The following is a 20566-nucleotide window of genomic DNA, read 5'->3' on the forward strand; positions in this document are numbered from 1 at the left end:
TCCTTCCACCCGCCCTCGGTTTCCCTCCTTCCTCCCGCCCTCGGTTTCCCTCCTTCCTCCCGCCCTCGGTTTCCCTCCTTCCTCCCGCCCTCGGTTTCCCTCCTTCCTCCCGCCCTCGGTTTCCCTCCTTCCTCCCGCCCTCGGTTTCCCTCCTTCCTCCCGCCCTCGGTTTCCCCTCCTTCCACCCGCCCTCGGTTTCCCTCCTTCCTCCCGCCCTAGGTTTCCCTCCTTCCTCCCGCCCTCGGTTTCCCTCCTCCTCCCGCCCTCGGTTTCCCTCCTTCTCCCGCCCTCGGTTTACCTCCTTCCTCCCGCCCTCGGTTTCCCTCCTTCCTCCCGCCCTCGGTTTCCCTCCTTCCTCCCGCCCTCGGTTTCCCTCCTTCCTCCCGCCCTCGGTTTCCCTCCTTCCTCCCGCCCTCGGTTTCCCTCCTTCCTCCCGCCCTCGGTTTCCCTCCTTCCTCCCGCCCTCGGTTTCCCCTCCTTCCTCCCGCCCTCGGTTTCCCTCCTTCCTCCCGCCCTCGGTTTCCCTCCTTCCTCCCGCCCTCGGTTTCCCTCCTTCCTCCCGCCCTCGGTTTCCCTCCTTCCTCCCGCCCTCGGTTTCCCTCCTTCCACCCGCCCTCGGTTTCCCTCCTTCCTCCCGCCCTCGGTTTCCCTCCTTCCTCCCGCCCTCGGTTTCCCTCCTTCCACCCGCCCTCGGTTTCCCACCTTCCTCCCGCCCTCGGTTTCCCTCCTTCCACCCGCCCTCGGTTTCCCTCCTTCCACCCGCCCTCGGTTTCCCTCCTTCCTCCCGCCCTCGGTTTCCCTCCTTCCTCCCGCCCTCGGTTTCCCTCCTTCCTCCCGCCCTCGGTTTCCCTCCTTCCTCCCGCCCTCGGTTTCCCTCCTTCCTCCCGCCCTCGGTTTCCCTCCTTCCTCCCGCCCTCGGTTTCCCTCCTTCCACCCGCCCTCGGTTTCCCTCCTTCCTCCCGCCCTCGGTTTCCCTCCTTCCACCCGCCCTCGGTTTCCCTCCTTCCTCCCGCCCTCGGTTTCCCTCCTTCCACCCGCCCTCGGTTTCCCACCTTCCTCCCGCCCTCGGTTTCCCTCCTTCCACCCGCCCTCGGTTTCCCTCCTTCCTCCCGCCCTCGGTTTCCCTCCTTCCTCCCGCCCTCGGTTTCCCTCCTTCCTCCCGCCCTCGGTTTCCCTCCTTCCTCCCGCCCTCGGTTTCCCTCCTTCCTCCCGCCCTCGGTTTCCCTCCTTCCTCCCGCCCTCGGTTTCCCTCCTTCCTCCCGCCCTCGGTTTCCCTCCTTCCTCCCGCCCTCGGTTTCCCTCCTTCCTCCCGCCCTCGGTTTCCCTCCTTCCACCCGCCCTCGGTTTCCCTCCTTCCTCCCGCCCTCGGTTTCCCTCCTTCCACCCGCCCTCGGTTTCCCTCCTTCCTCCCTCCCGCCCTCGGTTTCCCTCCTTCCTCCCGCCCTCGGTTTCCCTCCTTCCTCCCGCCCTCGGTTTCCCTCCTTCCTCCCGCCCTCGGTTTCCCTCCTTCCTCCCGCCCTCGGTTTCCCTCCTTCCTCCCGCCCTCGGTTTCCCTCCTTCCTCCCGCCCTCGGTTTCGCTCCTTCCTCCCGCCCTCGGTTTCCCTCCTTCCACCCGCCCTCGGTTTCCCTCCTTCCTCCCGCCCTCGGTTTCCCTCCTTCCTCCCGCCCTCGGTTTCCCTCCTTCCACCCGCCCTCGGTTTCCCTCCTTCCTCCCGCCCTCGGTTTCCCTCCTTCCTCCCGCCCTCGGTTTCCCTCCTTCCTCCCGCCCTCGGTTTCCCTCCTTCCTCCCGCCCTCGGTTTCCCTCCTTCCTCCCGCCCTCGGTTTCCCTCCTTCCTCCCGCCCTCGGTTTCCCTCCTTCCTCCCGCCCTCGGTTTCCCACCTTCCTCCCGCCCTCGGTTTCCCTCCTTCCTCCCGCCCTCGGTTTCCCTCCTTCCTCCCGCCCTCGGTTTCCCTCCTTCCTCCCGCCCTCGGTTTCCCTCCTTCCTCCCGCCCTCGGTTTCCCTCCTTCCTCCCGCCCTCGGTTTCCCTCCTTCCTCCCGCCCTCGGTTTCCCTCCTTCCACCCGCCCTCGGTTTCCCTCCTTCCTCCCGCCCTCGGTTTCCCTCCTTCCTCCCGCCCTCGGTTTCCCTCCTTCCTCCCGCCCTCGGTTTCCCTCCTTCCTCCCGCCCTCGGTTTCCCTCCTTCCTCCCGCCCTCGGTTTCCCTCCTTCCTCCCGCCCTCGGTTTACCTCCTTCCTCCCGCCCTCGGTTTCCCTCCTTCCTCCCGCCCTCGGTTTCACTCCTTCCACCCGCCCTCGGTTTCCCTCCTTCCTCCCGCCCTCGGTTTCCCTCCTTCCACCCGCCCTCGGTTTCCCTCCTTCCTCCCGCCCTCGGTTTCCCTCCTTCCTCCCGCCCTCGGTTTCCCTCCTTCCTTGCCCTCGGTTTCCCTCCTTCCTCCCGCTCTCGGTTTCCCTCCTTCCTCCCGCCCTCGGTTTCCCTCCTTCCACCAGCCCTCGGTTTCCCTCCTTCCTCCCGCCCTCGGTTTCCCTCCTTCCACCCGCCCTCGGTTTCCCTCCTTCCACCCGCCCTCGGTTTCCCTCCTTCCTCCCGCCCTCGGTTTCCCTCCTTCCTCCCGCCCTCGGTTTCCCTCCTTCCTCCCGCCCTCGGTTTCCCTCCTTCCTCCCGCCCTCGGTTTCCCTCCTTCCACCCGCCCTCGGTTTCCCTCCTTCCACCCGCCCTCGGTTTCCCACCTTCCTCCCGCCCTCGGTTTCCCTCCTTCCACCCGCCCTCGGTTTCCCTCCTTCCACCCGCCCTCGGTTTCCCTCCTTCCTTGCCCTCGGTTTCCCTCCTTCCTCCCGCCCTCGGTTTCCCTCCTTCCTCCAGCCCTCGGTTTCCCTCCTTCCTCCCGCCCTCGGTTTCCCTCCTTCCTCCCGCCCTCGGTTTCCCTCCTTCCTCCCGCCCTCGGTTTCCCTCCTTCCTCCCGCCCTCGGTTCCCCTCCTTCCTCCCGCCCTCGGTTTCCCTCCTTCCACCCGCCCTCGGTTTCCCTCCTTCCACCAGCCCTCGGTTTCCCTCCTTCCACCCGCCCTCGGTTTCCCTCCTTCCTCCCGCCCTCGGTTTCCCTCCTTCCTCCCGCCCTCGGTTTCCCTCCTTCCTCCCGCCCTCGGTTTCCCTCCTTCCTCCCGCCCTCGGTTTCCCTCCTTCCTCCCGCCCTCGGTTTCCCTCCTTCCTCCCGCCCTCGGTTTCCCTCCTTCCACCCGCCCTCGGTTTCCCTCCTTCCTCCCGCCCTCGGTTTCCCTCCTTCCTCCCGCCCTCGGTTTCCCTCCTTCCACCAGCCCTCGGTTTCCCTCCTTCCACCCGCCCTCGGTTTCCCTCCTTCCACCCGCCCTCGGTTTCCCTCCTTCCTCCCGCCCTCGGTTTCCCTCCTTCCTCCCGCCCTCGGTTCCCCTCCTTCCACCCGCCCTCGGTTTCCCTCCTTCCTCCCGCCCTAGGTTTCCCTCCTTCCTCCCGCCCTCGGTTTCCCTCCTTCCTCCGCCCTCGGTTTCCCTCCTTCCTCCCGCCCTCGGTTTACCTCCTTCCTCCCGCCCTCGGTTTCCCTCCTTCCTCCCGCCCTCGGTTTCCCTCCTTCCTCCCGCCCTCGGTTTCCCTCCTTCCACCCGCCCTCGGTTTCCCTCCTTCCTCCCGCCCTCGGTTTCCCTCCTTCCTCCCGCCCTCGGTTTCCCTCCTTCCTCCCGCCCTCGGTTTCCCTCCTTCCTCCCGCCCTCGGTTTCCCTCCTTCCACCCGCCCTCGGTTTCCCTCCTTCCTCCCGCCCTCGGTTTCCCTCCTTCCACCCGCCCTCGGTTTCCCTCCTTCCTCCCGCCCTCGGTTTCCCTCCTTCCTCCCGCCCTCGGTTTCCCTCCTTCCACCCGCCCTCGGTTTCCCACCTTCCTCCCGCCCTCGGTTTCCCTCCTTCCACCCGCCCTCGGTTTCCCACCTTCCTCCCGCCCTCGGTTTCCCTCCTTCCACCCGCCCTCGGTTTCCCTCCTTCCACCCGCCCTCGGTTTCCCTCCTTCCTCCCGCCCTCGGTTTCCCTCCTTCCTCCCGCCCTCGGTTTCCCTCCTTCCTCCCGCCCTCGGTTTCCCTCCTTCCTCCCGCCCTCGGTTTCCCTCCTTCCACCCGCCCTCGGTTTCCCTCCTTCCTCCCGCCCTCGGTTTCCCTCCTTCCACCCGCCCTCGGTTTCCCTCCTTCCTCCCGCCCTCGGTTTCCCTCCTTCCACCCGCCCTCGGTTTCCCACCTTCCTCCCGCCCTCGGTTTCCCTCCTTCCACCCGCCCTCGGTTTCCCTCCTTCCTCCCGCCCTCGGTTTCCCTCCTTCCTCCCGCCCTCGGTTTCCCTCCTTCCTCCCGCCCTCGGTTTCCCTCCTTCCTCCCGCCCTCGGTTTCCCTCCTTCCTCCCGCCCTCGGTTTCCCTCCTTCCTCCCGCCCTCGGTTTCCCTCCTTCCTCCCGCCCTCGGTTTCCCTCCTTCCTCCCGCCCTCGGTTTCCCTCCTTCCTCCCGCCCTCGGTTTCCCTCCTTCCTCCCCGCCCTCGGTTTCCCTCCTTCCTCCCGCCCTCGGTTTCCCTCCTTCCACCCGCCCTCGGTTTCCCTCCTTCCTCCCGCCCTCGGTTTCCCTCCTTCCTCCCGCCCTCGGTTTCCCTCCTTCCTCCCGCCCTCGGTTTCCCTCCTTCCTCCCGCCCTCGGTTTCCCTCCTTCCTCCCGCCCTCGGTTTCCCTCCTTCCTCCCGCCCTCGGTTTCCCTCCTTCCTCCCGCCCTCGGTTTCGCTCCTTCCTCCCGCCCTCGGTTTCCCTCCTTCCACCCGCCCTCGGTTTCCCTCCTTCCTCCCGCCCTCGGTTTCCCTCCTTCCTCCCGCCCTCGGTTTCCCTCCTTCCACCCGCCCTCGGTTTCCCTCCTTCCTCCCGCCCTCGGTTTCCCTCCTTCCTCCCGCCCTCGGTTTCCCTCCTTCCACCCGCCCTCGGTTTCCCTCCTTCCTCCCGCCCTCGGTTTCCCTCCTTCCTCCCGCCCTCGGTTTCCCTCCTTCCTCCCGCCCTCGGTTTCCCTCCTTCCTCCCGCCCTCGGTTTCCCACCTTCCTCCCGCCCTCGGTTTCCCTCCTTCCTCCCGCCCTCGGTTTCCCTCCTTCCTCCCGCCCTCGGTTTCCCTCCTTCCTCCCGCCCTCGGTTTCCCTCCTTCCTCCCGCCCTCGGTTTCCCTCCTTCCTCCCGCCCTCGGTTTCCCTCCTTCCTCCCGCCCTCGGTTTCCCCTCCTTCCACCCGCCCTCGGTTTCCCTCCTTCCTCCCGCCCTCGGTTTCCCTCCTTCCTCCCGCCCTCGGTTTCCCTCCTTCCTCCCGCCCTCGGTTTCCCTCCTTCCTCCCGCCCTCGGTTTCCCTCCTTCCTCCCGCCCTCGGTTTCCCTCCTTCCTCCCGCCCTCGGTTTACCTCCTTCCTCCCGCCCTCGGTTTCCCTCCTTCCTCCCGCCCTCGGTTTCACTCCTTCCACCCGCCCTCGGTTTCCCTCCTTCCTCCCGCCCTCGGTTTCCCTCCTTCCACCCGCCCTCGGTTTCCCTCCTTCCTCCCGCCCTCGGTTTCCCTCCTTCCTCCCGCCCTCGGTTTCCCTCCTTCCTTGCCCTCGGTTTCCCTCCTTCCTCCCGCTCTCGGTTTCCCTCCTTCCTCCCGCCCTCGGTTTCCCTCCTTCCACCAGCCCTCGGTTTCCCTCCTTCCTCCCGCCCTCGGTTTCCCTCCTTCCACCCGCCCTCGGTTTCCCTCCTTCCACCCGCCCTCGGTTTCCCTCCTTCCTCCCGCCCTCGGTTTCCCTCCTTCCTCCCGCCCTCGGTTTCCCTCCTTCCTCCCGCCCTCGGTTTCCCTCCTTCCTCCCGCCCTCGGTTTCCCTCCTTCCACCCGCCCTCGGTTTCCCTCCTTCCACCCGCCCTCGGTTTCCCACCTTCCTCCCGCCCTCGGTTTCCCTCCTTCCACCCGCCCTCGGTTTCCCTCCTTCCACCCGCCCTCGGTTTCCCTCCTTCCTTGCCCTCGGTTTCCCTCCTTCCTCCCGCCCTCGGTTTCCCTCCTTCCTCCAGCCCTCGGTTTCCCTCCTTCCTCCCGCCCTCGGTTTCCCTCCTTCCTCCCGCCCTCGGTTTCCCCTCCTTCCTCCCGCCCTCGGTTTCCCTCCTTCCTCCCGCCCTCGGTTCCCCTCCTTCCTCCCGCCCTCGGTTTCCCTCCTTCCTCCCGCCCTCGGTTCCCCTCCTTCCACCAGCCCTCGGTTTCCCTCCTTCCACCCGCCCTCGGTTTCCCTCCTTCCTCCCGCCCTCGGTTTCCCTCCTTCCTCCCGCCCTCGGTTTCCCTCCTTCCTCCCGCCCTCGGTTTCCCTCCTTCCTCCCGCCCTCGGTTTCCCTCCTTCCTCCCGCCCTCGGTTTCCCTCCTTCCTCCCGCCCTCGGTTTCCCTCCTTCCTCCCGCCCTCGGTTTCCCTCCTTCCTCCCGCCCTCGGTTTCCCTCCTTCCTCCCGCCCTCGGTTTCCCTCCTTCCTCCCGCCCTCGGTTTCCCTCCTTCCTCCCGCCCTCGGTTTCCCTCCTTCCACCCGCCCTCGGTTCCCCTCCTTCCTCCCGCCCTCGGTTCCCCTCCTTCCTCCCGCCCTCGGTTTCCCTCCTTCCTCCCGCCCTCGGTTCCCCTCCTTCCTCCCGCCCTCGGTTCCCCTCCTTCCTCCCGCCCTCGGTTTCCCTCCTTCCTCTCGCCCTCGGTTTCCCTCCTTCCTCCCGCCCTCGGTTTCCCTCCTTCCACCCGCCCTCGGTTTCCCTCCTTCCTCCCGCCCTCGGTTTCCCTCCTTCCTCCCGCCCTCGGTTTCCCTCCTTCCACCCGCCCTCGGTTTCCCTCCTTCCTCCCGCCCTCGGTTTCCCTCCTTCCTCCCGCCCTCGGTTTCCCTCCTTCCTCCCGCCCTCGGTTTCCCTCCTTCCTCCCGCCCTCGGTTTCCCTCCTTCCTCCCGCCCTCGGTTTCCCTCCTTCCTCCCGCCCTCGGTTTCCCTCCTTCCTCCCGCCCTCGGTTTCCCTCCTTCCTCCCGCCCTCGGTTTCCCTCCTTCCTCCCGCCCTCGGTTTCCCTCCTTCCTCCCGCCCTCGGTTTCCCTCCTTCCACCCGCCCTCGGTTTCCCTCCTTCCACCCGCCCTCGGTTTCCCTCCTTCCACCCGCCCTCGGTTTCCCTCCTTCCTCCCGCCCTCGGTTTCCCTCCTTCCACCCGCCCTCGGTTTCCCTCCTTCCTCCCGCCCTCGGTTTCCCTCCTTCCTCCCGCCCTCGGTTTCCCTCCTTCCTCTCGCCCTCGGTTTCCCTCCTTCCTCTCGCCCTCGGTTTCCCTCCTTCCTCCCGCCCTCGGTTTCCCTCCTTCCTCCCGCCCTCGGTTTCCCTCCTTCCACCCGCCCTCGGTTTCCCTCCTTCCTCCCGCCCTCGGTTTCCCTCCTTCCACCCGCCCTCGGATTCTCTCCTTCCACCCGCCCTCGGTTTCCCACCTTCCACCCGCCCTCGGTTTCCCACCTTCCTCCCGCCCTCGGTTTCCCTCCTTCCTCCCGCCCTCGGTTTCCCTCCTTCCTCCCGCCCTCGGTTTCCCTCCTTCCTCCCGCCCTCGGTTTCCCTCCTTCCACCCGCCCTCGGTTCCCCTCCTTCCTCCCGCCCTCGGTTTCCCTCCTTCCTCCCGCCCTCGGTTTCCCTCCTTCCACCCGCCCTCGGTTTCCCTCCTTCCTCCCGCCCTCGGTTCCCCTCCTTCCTCCCGCCCTCGGTTTCCCTCCTTCCTCCCGCCCTCGGTTTCCCTCCTTCCACCCGCCCTCGGTTTCCCTCCTTCCACCCGCCCTCGGTTTCCCTCCTTCCACCCGCCCTCGGTTCCCCTCCTTCCTCCCGCCCTCGGTTTCCCTCCTTCCTCCCGCCCTCGGTTTCCCTCCTTCCTCCCGCTCTCGGTTTCCCTCCTTCCTCCCGCCCTCGGTTTCCCTCCTTCCACCCGCCCTCGGTTCCCCTCCTTCCTCCCGCCCTCGGTTTCCCTCCTTCCTCCCGCCCTCGGTTTCCCTCCTTCCTCCCGCCCTCGGTTTCCCTCCTTCCTCCCGCCCTCGGTTTCCCTCCTTCCTCCCGCCCTCGGTTTCCCTCCTTCCTCCCGCCCTCGGTTTCCCTCCTTCCACCCGCCCTCGGTTTCCCTCCTTCCTCCCGCCCTCGGTTTCCCTCCTTCCTCCCGCCCTCGGTTTCCCTCCTTCCTCCCGCCCTCGGTTTCCCTCCTTCCTCCCGCCCTCGGTTTCCCTCCTTCCTCCCGCCCTCGGTTCCCCTCCTTCCTCCCGCCCTCGGTTTCCCTCCTTCCTCCCGCCCTCGGTTTCCCTCCTTCCTCCCGCCCTCGGTTTCCCTCCTTCCTCCCGCTCTCGGTTTCCCTCCTTCCTCCCGCTCTCGGTTTCCCTCCTTCCTCCCGCCCTCGGTTTCCCTCCTTCCTCCCGCCCTCGGTTCCCCTCCTTCCACCCGCCCTCGGTTTCCCTCCTTCCTCCCGCCCTCGGTTTCCCTCCTTCCTCCCGCCCTCGGTTTCCCTCCTTCCTCCCGCCCTCGGTTTCCCTCCTTCCTCCCGCCCTCGGTTTCCCTCCTTCCTCCCGCCCTCGGTTTCCCTCCTTCCTCCCGCCCTCGGTTTCCCTCCTTCCTCCCTCCCTCGGTTTCCCTCCTTCCTCCCGCCCTCGGTTTCCCTCCTTCCTCCCGCCCTCGGTTTCCCTCCTTCCTCCCGCCCTCGGTTTCCCTCCTTCCTCTCGCCCTCGGTTTCCCTCCTTCCTCCCGCCCTCGGTTTCCCTCCTTCCTCCCGCCCTCGGTTTCCCTCCTTCCTCCCGCCCTCGGTTTCCCTCCTTCCTCCCGCCCTCGGTTTCCCTCCTTCCTCCCGCCCTCGGTTTCCCTCCTTCCTCCCGCCCTCGGTTTCCCTCCTTCCACCCGCCCTCGGTTTCCCTCCTTCCACCCGCCCTCGGTTTCCCTCCTTCCTCTCGCCCTCGGTTTCCCTCCTTCCTCCCGCCCTCGGTTTCCCTCCTTCCTCCCGCCCTCGGTTTCCCTCCTTCCTCCCGCCCTCGGTTTCCCTCCTTCCTCCCGCCCTCGGTTTCCCACCTTCCTCCCGCCCTCGGTTTCCCTCCTTCCTCCCGCCCTCGGTTTCCCTCCTTCCTCCCGCCCTCGGTTTCCCTCCTTCCACCCGCCCTCGGTTTCCCTCCTTCCACCCGCCCTCGGTTTCCCTCCTTCCTCCCGCCCTCGGTTTCCCTCCTTCCTCCCGCCCTCGGTTTCCCTCCTTCCTCCCGCCCTCGGTTTCCCTCCTTCCTCCCGCCCTCGGTTTCCCTCCTTCCACCCGCCCTCGGTTTCCCTCCTTCCTCCCGCCCTCGGTTTCCCTCCTTCCTCCCGCCCTCGGTTCCCCTCCTTCCTCCCGCCCTCGGTTTCCCTCCTTCCTCCCGCCCTCGGTTTCCCTCCTTCCACCCGCCCTCGGTTTCCCTCCTTCCTCCCGCCCTCGGTTTCCCTCCTTCCTCCCGCCCTCGGTTTCCCTCCTTCCTCCCTCCCTCGGTTTACCTCCTTCCTCCCGCCCTCGGTTTCCCTCCTTCCTCCCGCCCTCGGTTTCCCTCCTTCCTCCCGCCCTCGGTTTCCCTCCTTCCACCCGCCCTCGGTTTCCCTCCTTCCACCCGCCCTCGGTTTCCCTCCTTCCTCCCGCCCTCGGTTTCCCTCCTTCCTCCCGCCCTCGGTTTCCCTCCTTCCTCCCGCCCTCGGTTTCCCTCCTTCCTCCCGCCCTCGGTTTCCCTCCTTCCTCCCGCCCTCGGTTTCCCTCCTTCCTCCCGCCCTCGGTTTCCCTCCTTCCTCCCGCCCTCGGTTTCCCTCCTTCCTCCCGCCCTCGGTTTCCCTCCTTCCTCCCGCCCTCGGTTTCCCTCCTTCCTCCCGCCCTCGGTTTCCCTCCTTCCTCCCGCCCTCGGTTTCCCTCCTTCCTCCCGCCCTCGGTTTCTCTCCTTCCTCCCGCCCTCGGTTTCCCTCCTTCCTCCCGCCCTCGGTTTCCCTCCTTCCTCCCGCCCTCGGTTTCCCTCCTTCCTCCCGCCCTCGGTTTCCCTCCTTCCTCCCGCCCTCGGTTTCCCTCCTTCCTCCCGCCCTCGGTTTCCCTCCTTCCTCCCGCCCTCGGTTTCCCTCCTTCCTCCCGCCCTCGGTTTCCCTCCTTCCTCCCGCCCTCGGTTTCCCTCCTTCCTCCCGCCCTCGGTTTCCCTCCTTCCTCCCGCCCTCGGTTTCCCTCCTTCCTCCCTCCCTCGGTTTCCCTCCTTCCTCCCGCTCTCGGTTTCCCTCCTTCCTCCCGCCCTCGGTTTCCCTCCTTCCACCAGCCCTCGGTTTCCCTCCTTCCACCAGCCCTCGGTTCCCCTCCTTCCTCCCGCCCTCGGTTCCCCTCCTTCCTCCCGCCCTCGGTTCCCCTCCTTCCTCCCGCCCTCGGTTTCCCTCCTTCCTCCCGCCCTCGGTTTCCCACCTTCCTCCCGCCCTCGGTTTCCCTCCTTCCTCCCGCCCTCGGTTCCCCTCCTTCCTCCCGCCCTCGGTTTCCCTCCTTCCACCAGCCCTCGGTTTCCCTCCTTCCTCCCGCCCTCGGTTTCCCTCCTTCCTCCCGCCCTCGGTTTCCCTCCTTCCTCCCGCCCTCGGTTTCCCTCCTTCCTCACCCTCGGTTTCCTTTTACCCCTGCTCACGGGCGGCCTCCTGCTTCTTGGAACTCCTCGCACAACAGCTGCTGGGGCGAAACCACGGGCAAAAATTCTCAACTGCAGGTCAATGCAATAACACTTGCAGGCGTCACGTGATCAGACGTCACGTGATCAGACGTCACATGATTAGACGTCACGTGTGATCAGATGTCACATGATTTGACGTCACGTGTGATCAGATGTCACGTGATTTGACGTCACGTGTGATCAGATGTCACGTGATTTGACGTCACGTGTGATCAGATGTCACGTGATTCGACATCACGTGTGATCAGATGTCACATGGTCAGATATCACGTGGTCAGAACATCATGTGATCAAACCTCCAGGAATGCCTCCAGCCAGAGTTGGCAACCCTACTCCAACACAACAGACATCCACCATCATATTATCCACTCCAGTATGTCGAGGCACTGGTGTTGACTCGAGTCTGATGTATAAGCGTTTATCGTACAGAAGGGATTTGTTTGAAATCTCGTAAAAGGTTGTTACAATGTTTTTCCTTTGCAGAGTTGAGTGATCAACTGTTCGAAGTGGTGGGATTGGAAGGCGCGATTGAGATGGGACAGATTTATGCAGGACTGAAGAGCGCAGGGAAACGATTGGCTCAAAGCTCTGACGTTATCATCAGGTAACAGAAGTGGAGTGAAGGTGGCTCCATGTAGACCAATGGCATCCGAGCTGAACTGAAATATAAGACAAATTAAAACGTGACAACTATCTCTCTGAGTTTCATTTATTTCTTTGCTCCTGAATGCTGTCACACATTTGATTCTTTTTGCTTCTCCCCAGGACAAAAAGGTCGTTGCCGATGCAAATTGATGGGGAGCCATGGGTCCAGCCTCCATGTACGGTAAGTCACAAATCCTGACATAAAATATTGAACTCATCTGGTTTGTTTGATTGAGTGAGGTATCCATCTTCCTGAATACAAATTGTGCAGTAACCAAGGCATGGTCCTGACCAGACCAACAGTGATAACACTCGGAGATGGCCAGCACTGTTCCATTGGCAGATGATAGGCACTGTTTCATTCCCTCAGTACTGCACTGGGAGTGTCAGCCTAGATTATGTGCTCAAGGCTCTGGAGTGGGACTTGAAACCCCCAGTCAGAGGCGAGAGTGTTACCACTGAGCCAAGGCTGACACCATATCATAGGGTCCTAATGGATGGACTGAGGGTCATGCACACTCTGCCCATTGGTACTGTCGCTGCAGCACCTGAAGAGGTGGGAGGCCAGCTTAACGGGCCAGAAGTGCCTCAAAGACTGGCGAGACCAGGGCCGTCAGCAGGTGAGAGAGCAGCGAGAAATGGATGGAGCAGAGGCCGCTACAAGGCCCGCTACCTCCATCAGGAGACTTCAGGGCCTTCAGGTGGTCCCAGGGAGTGGGGTGGGAAATGGGAAGAGAAGCCAGGCCCCACCTCCCCACTTGCATATGGTGGGCGGGGAAAGGGGTGACCAAGGGCATTCCCAGCAGGGGTGGGAGGTAGGAAATTAAGGTCAGGGCAGGTAGGCCCTGTTAGGCCTCGCTGCCTAATTTTCCCCTCTATTTCTGCCACTATCCCACCTGACAGGATAGCAGAGGAAAATCCAGGCAAAGGAGCTCTCACATTATAACCTTTTATGATAAAATGATCTTTATTGGGATGTTGAGTGAATGAGTAAATGCAATGCAGTTGTGTGTATGTAACAATGGACCACAAGCATTTACCCAAGTCACAGTGAAATCAAACAGAACAGAGGTGGAAGGCAAATAGAAGGAATGAGATGAACATAAAATTCCTGGGAACAAATGAACAGCGAATATGTGGTTTCCACAGGATAAAAAAACTGTAGAGTTCGATCTTTATAACAGCCTGTTTTTTTGTGACTCTTCCAGATTAAAATAACCCATAAAAACCAATCGCCAATGTTGATGGGTCCCTCAACAAAATCATCTGGATCCAAAAAGTGAGATTGCCAAGGCAGATACTTCATTCATCAGATTCTTTAAACTATCAAACTCCTCATTATATCGGACTCTTCAATTTATTGGATTCTTTAGTCCATTTGACTCTAAGTTATGAGATTCTTCAATTTGCCAAAACTCTTTCATTTATTGGACCCTTTACTTTGTCAGACCTTTTAGTGTTCAACATCTAACCCCCTTAATCTGTCAGATTCTTCAATCTTTCACTCCCTTTACTAATCAGACACTTCAGTTCAACACACTCTTTAACATGTGAGTGTAGCCCCTTCGATCTTTCAGACTCATTAATATGTTGGAATCACAAAGTAAAATATTACAGTACATTATTTGCCCTGACACTACCATGTGGTTCTTGTACTGACATTGAAAAGTATCTGGAGTATATTCTAGGAATGAACAGTAACTTGCATGCAATTTAGGGGCATTAACTAATTGCACGTTCATTGAATGTTTCCATTTAACTGAGACAGCGGTATTTTACAAGATGGACTTCTTCCTACACGTGAGGAGAATTTACTTGTATGTTTCTTCAAAGAAAGGTAACAAAACCGCTGACCAGGCAACTGAGAGTAATGCTATTTAGTATTAATTTTAGTGACAGAGCTGACAGATGTGCTTATCTCCCAATAAACGTATAACTGCCTTCATGAAATGTCCACATTAGACTATTTATTAAGGATGAATCACTTGTAATGTCTGTACCACTGCCCACTTAATAACTCAAGCTTCTACAGCCAGATATAAATGGGAAAGTTTACTATTTGACAATGTGGTGTTAATAATATGTAACTGTGGAGAGTTTGCCTGATGTGTGCTGGACAGATAATATCAAACCTAAGCCGGGAAAACTCAAGTAATTGGGAATATTTAATGCTTTAGGTCAAGTTCTGTATTCACAGCATGCGAACTGTGTGAATCAGCAACTCCATGTGAGAGTTAACATGATGTGATTTGATTAATTAAAATACTTCATAGTGGGAGCGAATGGAAGGTGATTTGCCCCATCAGAATTTGATGCAGGAAGGTCGTTGGGAAGATGACCATTGAAATGCGATATAACCAGAGAAAATGAGCAATGATGTAGTTCATTGGAGTATATATATAATCTAATGATGGGAGTGAATAGGGAGGGGTTTGGTTCACTGGCATTCTATATACTGGGAATAAAATGGAACTATTGGCCTGTTGATGCTTGGATTAAAGTTCTGCTTGGTAATAGGATTAACAGAAATGAACCAAATCTAATTCATGGCATGGATCCTACTCACTCTCATCTAAATCAGAGAGTTCGATAGGCCTCTTAAGGGTCAAATGTAAAGTAACTGTAAGGGTCTCCTGATTACAACATGACATCTAACAAGTTTCAGGACTCCTTAACATTCCTTTCTCTCTGACTCTCTTTATCGTGATGTTATTAGTTGGGGCATAAAATCAAGTAGTGCAGATTTCAGATACTAGATATTACCTACAAGAGGAAAGGGTAACTATAGGGACTGGGACACAATGAGAAGGTAGGAGGGAGAAGAGGTCATTCCAGCCATCTCATTCCTCCAGATGATTAGGTCCAGATACAGGACCCACTCAGACTGTTGGTACCTCCTGCCTACCTTGGCACCATGCCTGAATCCCTCTACCCCCCCTTGTTCAGTTGGGGGGAAGATGGTGGCGATGCAGGTAAGAAGATCATTGTATTTTTGTATCTGTATATTGAGGTATGTGGATGGTGGAGTTGTATACATATGCATAATTGCCTCTTCTGTTCGTACATTTTGTATATATAAAAGGAATAAAAGCTTCAGATTTACCAGTTCGGTTTGGTCATTTGTTATTTATCCCTCCCAGAATGCCCTGCAGCGCACACCATTCTTGCAAGCACCCAGTAGGAAGTGGCCACCAGGAAATGCAGAAGGATGTCCTCTGCTGATTTGCCCTCCAATATTCCCTCCCTTGTTGCAAAGCAGTTCCCCAGAGCACTTGGCAGAGATCAGGCACACACTGTATAGAGCCCAACAAGCAAAAGCCCACATCCTACTGCCTGTCAGAGTCCACCAGCACACCATGTCACCAAACCTAATCTACCAAAAGGTTTTAGAACTCACATTCTCATGTAAAAGATGAATACTGGCAATTTATGACAGGAATATTATCTTCAACACTTGCACGTGAAAAGGAAAGCAAAGATTATTAGACCAATAGAATGACATAATGTGTTTCTCTACCTATTCAATTAAGTACTTTTGAAGTGTAGTCACTGTTGTGATGTAGGAAATGCGGCAGCCAATTTGCGCACAGCAAGATCCCACAAACAGCAATGAGATAATGACCAGATAATCTTTCAGTGATGTTGGTTGAGGGATAAATATTGGCCAGGACACTGGGGAGAACTCCCCTGCTCTTCTTCGAATAGCATCATGGGATCTTTTACATCCACCTGAGAGGGCAGATGGGGCCTTGGTTTAAAGCCTCATCTGAAAGATGGCACCTCTGACAGTGCAGCGCTCCCTCAGTACTGAAGTAGAGTGTCAGCCTAGATTATGTGCTCAAGTCCTGGAGTGGGACTTGAATCCATGGCCTTCTGCCTCGGAGTCACGGCTGGCCACCACAATACCATGCCATGTCTCTGCACAAGTGAGTGGGCAAGTTTCCAACACCCTGCGGAAACTCTCCCACCAGATCAGTGACCAGAATTGCCAGCCCACCTGCAGGTCCCTGTGAGACCTCACCACCTACAGGTAGTGAGCCCATGGAAGCCAATCTCCCAGCCAGCCAGTAACAGGAACTCACTTAGAAATAGTGAATGAGGTAGAATGCACATTACTGGTACCTGAGAGAGGAGCACAGTGGAGCAGCACGTTACAAAAATAAAAGGGAGGCACTGATTATTTGATGACTCCTTAGCCTTTACGTTCTCATTCGGGCTGCAGTTTGCAAACAAATGGCTAGAAAGAGGAGCCCAGATATTCTGGTGGAGGCCTTTTGGTAGCCGATCTCGAATGGGGAGGATCTTTCGTCTGTCCCATGATTGCACCCTGACCCCGGCCCGTATCCTGGGGTCAGAGGTATTTCCATATTGAAGGCAGGCTCTGACACCATTTATGGTGTTGATGGGAAGCCCACTTTAGGTTGGGGAGGGAGGGGAGCAGCAATAAAAGCATCTTAAAAGGCCTTCTTCCTGGTTCGGTGAGACAATTGATTGCTCTGCAGTTGATTGCATTGCACCCGAGGCCCTTAGCAACAGTGATCACCAAAGACCCACAGACGTTGCTAGGGTGCATCATTTAAACTCCTCCTGGTTCCACATTAAAACTGCGGCCGCTGGCAGCCTCCAATCTCCGGGTCAAAATCCTGGAACTCCCTTCCTAACAGCACTGTGGGAGAACCTTCACCACACGGACTGCAGCGGTTCAAGAAGGCGGCTCACCACCACCTTCTCAAGGGCAATTAGGGATGGACAATAAATGCCGGCCTTGACAGCGACGCCCACATCCCATGAACGAATAAAAAAAAATCTCCACCCTCCTCCTCTTCTTCCTCGATCTCCCCCCCACCCCACTCCCAGACTCCCCTCCAGTTCTGGCGCCTCCACTGGCCGCTCTTCGTCTTCGCGACGGGTGCACTCCTCAAGGAGCGACTGGCACCCCCAGCACACCGCTCGCATCTGATGACCAATTTTGCGTGGTCCTCTTGCCCATAAGTTACGGCATGGCGGTCCATGGCTGCTGTTGGGCTTGTGCCCAAAATCCGGGCACGAACCAATTTCTAGGCTCACAGGTGGCCAAGTCACCTGCCTGTCTCTCCTTTTCTCTGTCCGTCTTTGTGTCTCTCTCCCCCCAAAGTAAAAAACAAAACAATAGTGACTTAAATGTAAATTCTGAGAAACCGATTAAAATCCATTCTCCAGTAGTTTTGAAATCATTTGGAAAAAACGAGCGAATCAGCAGCCCATTTTACACCAGACACGATTTTCTTTTTCATTGAAGTCAAAGCAGGTGTCCTATTCGTTATGAGTCCATTTCACACTCCTGGCGGAGAGCAATATCACCCCCAGAAAAATGCAGTAGACAGTCGGCAATGTCTGAAGTGTGACAGACAGGAAATGTAACAGGCAAAGTTATTAATCACATGATAGGTTGATGGATAGAAAGATAGATAAATTACAGACAGATCGATCGATAGAGATGGATGGATAGACAGATAGAGATAGATAGATAGAGAGAGATGGACAGATAGATAGATAGAGATAGATAGATAGAGAGAGATGGACAGATAGATAGAGATAGATAGATAGAGGGAGATGGATAGATAGATAGATGGATAGAGATAGATAGAGAGATTTTTGTTTGTATCCCTGGACGTAAAGTATCCCCTGGACGTAAAGTATCCCCTGGGGGTAAAGTATCCCCTGGGGGTAAAGTATCCCCTGGGGGTAAAGTATCCCCTGGACGTAAAGTATCCCCTGGGGGTAAAGTATCCCCTGGACGTAAAGTATCCCCTGGACGTAAAGTATCCCCTGGGGGTAAAGTATCCCCTGGACGTAAAGTATCCCCTGGGGGTAAAGTATCCCATAGGTGTAAAGTATCCCCTGGGGGTAAAGTATCCCTGGACGTAAAGTATCCCCTGGGGGTAAAGTATCCCTGGACGTAAAGTATCCCCTGGGGGTAAAGTATCCCTGGACGTAAAGTATCCCCTGGGGGTAAAGTATCCCTGGACGTAAAGTATCCCCTGGGGGTAAAGTATCCCATAGGTGTAAAGTATCCCCTGGGGGTAAAGTATCCCTGGACGTAAAGTATCCCCTGGGGGTAAAGTATCCCCTGGGGGTAAAGTATCCCTGGACGTAAAGTATCCCCTGGGGGTAAAGTATCCCATAGGTGTAAAGTATCCCCTGGGGGTAAAGTATCCCATAGGTGTAAAGTATCCCATAGGTGTAAAGTATCCCCTGGGGGTAAAGTATCCCATAGGTGTAAAGTATCCCCTGGGGGTAAAGTATCCCCTGGATGTAAAGTATCCCCTGGGGGTAAAGTATCCCTGGACATAAAGTATCCCCTGGGGGTAAAGTATCCCCTGGGGGTAAAGTACCCCTGGACATAAAGTATCCCCTGGGGGTAAAGTATCCCCTGGGGGTAAAGTATCCCTGGACATAAAGTATCCCCTGGGGGTAAAGTATCCCCTGGGTGAATGTCTGCCCAATTTTTTCTCTCTGCGCTCTGCCTCGGTGCTACTTTATGCCCAGGCGGTCAGTCCAGATGGAAGTGAATTATCTCCTGTCTGTGTGGTGTGTGTCCCCTGTAAAGTGCTTCATGAAGAAACCAATAGAGGGCAGCAGTGATCCAAGACTGGCACAATAGTGGGTCTGCTTTCCAGTTCTTTTCAGCAGAGGAGTGAACCCTCCCAGGTCTCCAGTAATCAGATGAATCCCTGATATGAACTATTTGCAGGCTCACGGGTGTTCTTCCACATGCATTAAAAACTGCGCCTGCTGCACCCTCGGCCAACCTGGGCCACTGGGATGTTGTGCAAAAGTCTACTGTCTTCTCATCTCCCCCACACCCCCTCACACCCCACAACCAAAGGGGAGAGTTGAAAACTTCACTTTAAACAAGCTGCTGCCTTGAAGTTAGATTTTCCACAGGCTGAGGGGAGTGAACTCTTCTACCTCAGTTACCAGGAGTAGATAACGCTCCATCTTTATAAACCAGAGACTCGCTTGTGAGGAATTGTTCTGCTTTGATCAGGATTGCTACAAACTGCAGATAAAATCCACTTCATAAAACTCTGTCCCACGTACATTAATCAACAACTCGACATAAATAGAAATAAACAGTTGAAAGTGATTCGGCCCCTCGGGATGCCCCTATCTCCAGGTAACACATAATGGGCGATTTGGGGCTCAATTTGGTTCATTTTGCCTCTCAGCAAGAAGCATATTTCAGAGCATAAGATCCTTCCAGTTACCAGAGCTCCAAGGGTTAAATTATGAGGCTGATTACATAAATTAGGCTTGATTTCCCTGGAATATAGAAGGTTAAGGGGTGATTTGATTTGAGTTTTTTTAGGATTTTGAAAGGAATTGATAGGTAGATAGAGAGAAACTTTTTCCGCTGGTGGGGGAGTCGAGGACAATGGGACATAACCTTAAAATCAGAGCCAGGCCATTCAGGAGAGAAGTTCGGAAACAATTCTTCACACAAAGGGTGGTAGAAGTGTGGAACTCTCTCCCATAAAGAGCAGTAGATGCTCGCTCAATTAATCATCTTAAATCTGAGATCAATACATTTTCGCTAGCCAAGGGTATTATGGGATATGGAGTCAAGGCAACAATGGAGTTAGGGTATAGATCAGCCATGATCTCATTGAATGGCAGAATAGGCTCGAGGGGCTGAATGGCCTTCTCCTGTTCCTATCTTCCTATGTTCTCACTCTGCTACCTCCCTCCTCTCCCCACAGATGGAGGGAGTGGAACCCAGGAAGAGGCTTTGAGGGCACTTCAAAATTACCAAGAGAACTGATGAAGTTGATCCAGGCAAATTGGTGAAGGGGACACAAGTTAGTTAGTTAGGAGTGAGAAGGGAAGTCAGGCAGAATGCTATCATCCAAAGGGTAATGGAGTTGTAAAATAAGGTACCAGGGAAAGACATTGATGCAGACAGTGTTCAGGAGCTCCAGGGGCGATTAAATGCATTTCTGGAGACAGGAGGGATTGAGGGAGATGTTGAGAATGTAGATAGGTGGGGTTGAGGTATATCAAAAGGGGTGGGCTTGCTGAGGATGTTTCTTGTTTCTGAAAGCTCTTCTCTTCATACGCACTAAGATAATGAAGAATCCAATGTCAACATCAAGCACTCGGGGATGCAGAAAATTCACTCTTAAATTTGCAGCCTCACTCACAGGCCATAAGGATGGTGGGGAGGAGAGAGATCCCATTGGTGCAGCATGGGCTGTTTTGCTGAGACTGAGAGGTAGGGCAGAACAGAGGGAGATTTAAGCCTGCAAATCACTGTGAGAGATATTATTGTATGAACACTTAACATAGTAATTAGATACGGTAGTGCAGTGGTATGTTACTGGGCTCTAGAGAACGTGAGTTCAAATCCCACCCTGGGCAGTTCAAGAATTTGAATTCAGTTTAAAAATCTGGAAATAAAAATCTGGTCTCAGTAAAAGTGACCATGAAGCTGTCGGATTGTCGTAAAATCCCAACTGGTTCACTAATGTCCTTTAGGGAAGGAAACCTGCCATCCTTACCCGGTCTGGGCCTAGACATGGCTCCACTCCCCACACCAATGTGGTTTACACTTAACTGCCCTCTGAAGTGGCCTAGCAAGCCATTCAGTTGTATCAAATCAGAGCAACGAGAGAAGGACGATAAATGCTGGCCTCGCCACTGATGCCCAAATTCCTCTCTCTGCTGTGTATTTATTTTAAATGGGTTTAAGTGCCTAGAAATTATATAGGGCCCTCTGTGCCCAGATTTCCAAAGCTCTGGGCCAGGAGCACAAATTCACAAAATCTGCCCCATAGCGATAATCAAGATGGGACTGGTTTACAGAGTGTGATTTGTTTCAGGGTACTCTGTGAGATGTAAATCGAAGACTTTTTTTACTTCCTTCCATGTGTATACAGATTCATGTGGTCAGTGGTGCCCTGGGGAATTTTTACATTCTTTCTTGAAATATGCATGAGATTAAATTATTAAAAAGTTAATTTTAAGACTTCGATGAATACATACACAGCCCAGAGGACAGTCCTGCAGTATATATACATCAACATTTTACAAGTTATAAATCTTAAGAAGGAAGATTTGTGCGGCTGAGGTAATGTTTAGAAACCAAGGGATGAGGGACTTCAGTTATGTGGAGAGACTGGAGAAGCTGGGATTGTTCACCTTCGAACAGAGAAGGTTAAGAGGAGATTTGATAGAGG

At 56.9% G+C, this 20566-nt stretch overlaps 1 long non-coding RNA gene across 1 annotated transcript; it reads left to right on the forward strand.

The window, feature by feature from the left end:
* Positions 1-11190: 11190 nt before the first annotated feature.
* Positions 11191-14453, forward strand: LOC137306962 (uncharacterized). Its single transcript, XR_010958977.1, has 3 exons — positions 11191-11307; positions 11469-11529; positions 12557-14453. It is a non-coding gene; the product is annotated as an uncharacterized lncRNA (long non-coding RNA).
* The last annotated feature ends 6113 nt before the right edge of the window (positions 14454-20566 follow it).

Source organism: Heptranchias perlo, chromosome X (genome assembly GCF_035084215.1).
Source record: "Heptranchias perlo isolate sHepPer1 chromosome X, sHepPer1.hap1, whole genome shotgun sequence".
Lineage (NCBI taxonomy): Eukaryota > Metazoa > Chordata > Chondrichthyes > Hexanchiformes > Hexanchidae > Heptranchias > Heptranchias perlo.